Below are 6,222 nucleotides of genomic sequence, written 5' to 3' on the forward strand. Positions count from 1 at the left end.
TATTCTGCTCTGCCATCGGCCAAAGCAGCTTCTTTATTAATTGATGGTAGAAAAACATACTCATAGCATATAGAGGGAAATCTCACATCATCTCCCCTTTTCTGTCTAAATTAAAAGGAAAATTCTAACAGTAAAATTACATATAATAAGACATCAAGCAAGAATTATAGTTACAATATTTCTTTGTGAGCCTAATTTATCTTTTATCATAACCAAGCAAAACAATAACTATAATTATCTTTTATCATAACCAAGCAAAACCATAACTATCTGCCTTTAACTCCAGCAGAGACCCCAGAAGCATACAAACAGGAAGTGCATTGTAAGCAACTTCCAAAACTCTAAAATCAACAGAGACATCTTGCTGCCTGGACAGTGTCCCAAAGTTCTTCTGTAATGTTGGGGCATCCATCTTCAACCTACAGGCCTGTAGTAGTGGGCACACTTTCCCATGAAGCAGGAATTTGAAAGACTGTTTTGCCAATATTGGCAGTTTGTCAGCTACTGTTTTCTGTGTCCTGTAGAATGGCAGACTTTCATGAAGCAGGAATTCCGAAGGACTGTCTCACCTTTAGACAAGTTCAGCAGTCATTTTTCTGTGGGTCCTGCATGTCCAGTGTATACAGAATACCATCAAGCAGTTCAGGCAAGAGCCATTTTTTGCCCAAATGGCCAGCCGTGTCACACTGAAGGCAAATTCCATATGAGTTTTTTTAGTCCCTATCATCCTCTCGGAATTGGTGCTGCCAGAAGCAGACATGTCTCACTGTTGAGAAAAATTCTTAAAACATTTTAAATGCCATATGCTGTAGATCTTTGAAAGGTTTGAAAAATATCTAGTTGAAATACATCTATATATCTAGAAAACTTAACTAATTTGACTTCAAGTTTGACTATTGTAGATGACTATTAATCTGTATTTTTAACTATATATTACATTTTAAAATGAGCAGCACAAACATGATACCTTAAAAGCAGAAATACATATGCACAGTGTAACAAAATCAACCTTAAATTTGTACCAGTAAACCAAAGTCCATACTAATGTATTCATCTCTATATCATATCCCCCTTTAAAGGAAAGCAAACATTTATAAACAACCATTTTGGGAATTTGGGCATTGTTTTCTCCAAATTGCTTCCTTCTGTTTGTTGGGCAAACTATCTTTAGGGTTCACAAAAACCTTTTGGAGGGGTCTTGTTCCATCAAACCACATTAGCCTGGAAGGAATCTCAGGTTCCCATTCTCTGTGGAAACAAAAACAGAACCTCTTTTCCAAAGTAACATGTCCTTAGACTCAAATTTTGAAGTCAAGATGCTTTAAAAATATATATGTTGGTGTAGCTTAGCAGCCCATACAATAAAATGTCTTTCTGTACTTAGCTCATTCACAGTCAAGAAATTCAAAGAAAATACAATAGTATACATAATCCAGACTCTATTTTATGTGGCTTTTTTTTACTCTTTTACTTTTTAATATTTATTACTCCTTTAATCTATGACTGTACTCCCCCCCCCCTTTGGTCTGAATCTGTTTTATTGTGTATCTGTAATCATTTTCTGACCAGGAGTACTTCTTGAAATTCTAAGCAGTGTGGCTAGGATCAACTCCGTGGCCCTGTTTGTTGGCTGTGCCGCATCCAACATCATGGGGGCATGTTCATTGCCTCTGTGAGCCATGCACATGGCCCCAGCTCCAGGGACGCAGCGGGTCTGTGTCACTATTAAGCAATTAGTAGCATGCTGCTCACAAACCCCATTTAAGTGCAGGACCTCCTACAAGAGCCAGAGTTAGTACGGCCAGCATACGGCAGGAAGTCATCTCTTGAAGAAGCCTGCAGTTCTTGCTGCTAATGCTGAGTCAAGAATCTTTCTTTCTTTTTTTTTAAAAATATTTATTTATTTATTTATTTATTTATTATGTATACAGCATTCCTTCCATGTATGTTTGCAGGCCAGAAGAGGGCACCAGACCCCATTACAGATGGTTGTGAGCCACCATATGGTTGCTAGGAATTGAACTCAAGACCTTTGGAAGAAGTCAGTGCTCTTAACCTCTGAGCCATCTCTCCAGCCCCCAAGAATCTTTCTTTTAAAGGAGCCGCACCTCTGCTCACCACCATCAAACAGAGCCTATCTGAAAAAAAAAAAATGTGGCTACTAAGAAGCTCCAATTGACTCCCCCCCCCCTTTTTTTGCTTGCCTAAAAGTATATTTTTTTCTTAAGCTTTTTTTTTTCTTTTTAAAGTCTTTTATGAATCCATGCCCCAGATGTTGGGCACCATTTTTTAAACAGAGACTGCTCTTTTTCCCCCCCGGCCACCCAGACCCTAACAATCACACAGACACTATATTAATTACAACACTGCTGGGCCGATTAGCTCAGGCTTCTTATTAACTTACTCTTACTTCTTAAATTATCCTATTTCTATTGATCTGTGTATCGCCACAAGGCTGTGGTTTACAGGGTAAAGTTCTGGTATTGGTCTCCTTTGGCAGCTACATGGCATCTCTCCTCTCTGACTCTGCTTACTCTATATATCTTTCAGCCTGGCCATATTCTGCCCTGCTGTAGGCCAAAGCAGCTTCTTCATTAACCAGTGGTAATGAAACATATTCACTGCATACACTACATCAGTCTTCCTCTTTTCAGCACCCAGAAGACACTAGACACTGGATACATGGTCTGCAATCCTAGTATTGGGGATGCTCAGGCAGGAAGATGGAGAGTCAGTTATAGTCTCGGCTACACAGCCTACAAATACCCAAAGAAAGCAATGCCAATATAAAAACATTGCAGATGACCTTGCGATGGGAGATGGGGAATGGGAAACATTGGAACTGGGATTCTCTTCCTACAGAAATAGTTTTCAACCCAGGACGAGGAACTTCACTTGGGACCCCAAGGAAAATGCTGATGACCCTGTTGTTGCTGGGCTCGGTCAGAAAGGTCACCTCGGAGTTTTCAGAAGTAGCTCCTGGAGGGGCCGAATGACAGCCTCCAGATCAGCAAGTCACCACAAAGAGATCTAGATGGGTAAAGAGCTCGGACAGAGGCTGGAAGGTGGTGGGACACACGCCTCAGGCAAACCTCTGAGTTAGAAGCCAGCCTGGGCTACAGAGCGAGTTCCAGGACTGCCAGGGCTACACAGAGAAATCCTGTCTTGAAAAACGAAAGAACCTGGGCCAAGAGACTGAAAACGGAGTCGGAGAGCAAGCACAGCTCTGGGAAAGGTTTTAAAGCAACGAATGTCCTGTGTCAGCTCTCAGCTCGCTCTCACGCGGTTCTGTTTGCACCGGAAGCCCCAGGCAAGTACAGGGACTCTCCTTAACCCTTTGACAGAGGGCCATGGTGGAAGGCAGGCCATCTTCCTTCCCAGTGCAAGGCCGAGCCGGACTTCCAGTCTGCATCTGACCCCTCTGGGCACGGAGGGGCCTTGTTAATGGCTTCGCCTAGTCTTCCACCTGACTTACATAGCACATCTGGAGGGGTCAAGGGACGCCTGGGACTTTTGGCAGGTGCCAGAAAACTAGGTTCCTGGAGCAGACCCCTGCCAGGAGAAAGGGCTACTTCAGGGTGGAACAGAGGGTGTCCTGCTTCCCTCATGAGTTCACGTACAAAAACCATGGCTACTTGCGTTATTCTCCTGAGGCCCTTTTTGCTCAGCATCAAAGTTGCTTCTCAACCTTGGGTTATGCATCCCCATGTGGATGCATTTTAACCTGGCCCTAGTGGGGGCGCTTTAAACTTCAAGGAACACGACCATATCCTGGGGAGACTGCTGCCAAGCGCGGTACCAGATGGGAGGGCTTCTGGGAGATTCTCCGGGTCACTCTTCTGCTTACAGGCCCTCAGTCACCTTGCCTAGGTTTTTTCCAGAACATTTTTTGAAAGGCTCTTGATGTTCCCCATCCACAGCCTGCTCTACCCGGGTGCTAGTTCCCTGTAGAAAGGGGGCTGTTTGAGTGTGTCTATTGAATGTGTGTTCCCTGATCTCTTGCTAGAACTAGGCTTAATCATTTCAAGTTTAAGTCTGGTCCTTGGTAAACGCTGAGCTAATACTGCCTCCGTGTGTCAATATGGGGAACTGCAGCTAAGAGCGCTTGGCGCTTTAAACTTATTAAAAGGCTATCCAGGAACCCAGAGTAAGTCAAATGGAGGTGCTGTCTCATAGGATGTAGTCCTGAGCCCTCCCACAGACTTTCTGAGGTAGGAGCTGTGGCGGGGCATGAGAAACTGTGTGCGATTTCTACTGGAAGGCTGATGGCTTAATTTGCAGGGCCTGGGACAAATGAATATATGAGACCTCTCGTTCCAACATTGCTAGGAACTTTAAGACGGTAATAGGAAAGCAGTGCACCAAAGCTTGGTGCTCTGGGTGATGTCCAGGTATATGACCACGAGACTGGCCCTTTTCTCTGTCCTCTGGACGTGCGGACACCCTGCTATAGCTGCTGCATTTGCTAAATGGATCTTCGGCATTAGCTACCTGCAATGTGCTAGTCAGGAACATGGACTGCTATGGGGAAGAATTTGTTTTGCCCTGATTATGAATGGTATGACGTCGTCCATATTTATAACTTCCCACACTTTTTCAAACCTCATCTTTAAATACTGGGATAATGTCTATAGCAAAGAACAGCTGGCAGAATAGAGAGCCCCCCCCCCCCCGTGTGTGTATGCATGCGTGTGTGTTTCTAAGGAATGGGGTTCAGAAAGAGGGAACACCACATGGGAGGTCTTCAACCCTAAACTGTACTTTAACCCGGAGGCCTGCACATGGCTGAGGACCTGTGTGGCATTGGCAGGGTGCAGGCAGAGGGGCGGCTGAAGAAGAAGGCTGTGGGGGATCCTAACAGGAGGGGTGTGGGTATCTTGCTGGAGGATGTGAATTTTGCGCCGGAATCTGGGAGATAAGGATGCCAAGGACGGGCAATATGTGTTTAGAAAGTGCACCGTGCCTGGGAAGGTCACCCAGGAGAGTGAGACAGAGGAGGGGTAGGTGGGGTCCAGCAGGCAGGCAGACGTGAACAGGACCCAAACCAGGACTAGGAAAGATAGCGAGAGCGGCTGAGTTCAGAGTTACCAGGGAGCGGCTGATTGCTGGGATCCCCGCCTGAGGAGCTAAGTGAGGAGTTGGGATTAATACCTGGGGGTTGGGCGTGGACATCTGGGTGGATGTGATGACATCGTTGGAGACAAGGACATTCCAAGACTCAGAGTGGATGGAGGCAGAAGGAGGAGATGAATAGAACAGCAGAGCCACGTGGTCGGTCTTGAACCTGCTGCCAAACTTGTGGCCCAGGCTCGCGTTAAGACTGTAAGTGTGCGGGTAAGTTACATGGTCTGAATATGCCATGCGATTGTGTCTCCTGATCATGAGTTGTGTAGAATAGCCAAGAGGCAGATTGCTAAAAGTCCACAGGCTGTGAGCGGGGAGGTAGAAGATGAGGGTTACAAGGGTCGGATAAGGCCCTGGGGGCACAGGTGGAGTGGGTTAGAGTCAGTCCTCAGGGAGACGAGCCCCAAGGAGGAACAGCTGGGTGGAAAATACCGGTTCCTGCTTCCTTCAGACATCGCATGGGCAATGGGCATCGGTGAGCAGTTTCTGATGGAGAAGCTTGAAGACTGTCCCAGGTGTCAGCACAGGCAAGTCACGCGCCGTGTCCTCTGCCCACGGCCCCTTTAAAGCTCCCGGCACCTTCCTGAGGCACTGCCTGTGCCGTGCATAGTTTATTTTTACCTCAAACGCAGTGTTTGGGTCTCTGGCTCCGTGATGCGGATGGCTGAGAGCCCCAGGGAGACTGTTGATGGCCTCCAAAAAACCAGCTTGCAGTGAGAAACAAGGCCCCACTTACCTCGTGACTGCAAGAGCTGGCCGCTAGCGCTCCTGAGAGCCTCAGCGTTGAGCTGGCACAGGATGGGCAACCCGTCACCTTCATCTCCCTAGCGGTGTGGTTCCTGCAGTATACGGTTAACGGCCCACTTAAGGGACCGTGAACTGTGCTAATATCTTCGAGAATGACCACGGGCCATGGAGAACCCGGTAAAAAACTCAAAGGCTGAAAGACTCTAGAAAGGAAAAGCCACAGGGAAGCCGCTGTTAAACCTGAGCGGTCAATTCCTAGTTTACATTTCCCCTGGGCATAAACAAGTAGGGATGCCTGGGAGGAGCTGAAAGTACAGTTCACCTGGGCCAGAGGTTTCTGTGCCTTGAGAA

This window comes from Microtus pennsylvanicus, chromosome 17, assembly GCF_037038515.1.
Source record: "Microtus pennsylvanicus isolate mMicPen1 chromosome 17, mMicPen1.hap1, whole genome shotgun sequence".
Lineage (NCBI taxonomy): Eukaryota > Metazoa > Chordata > Mammalia > Rodentia > Cricetidae > Microtus > Microtus pennsylvanicus.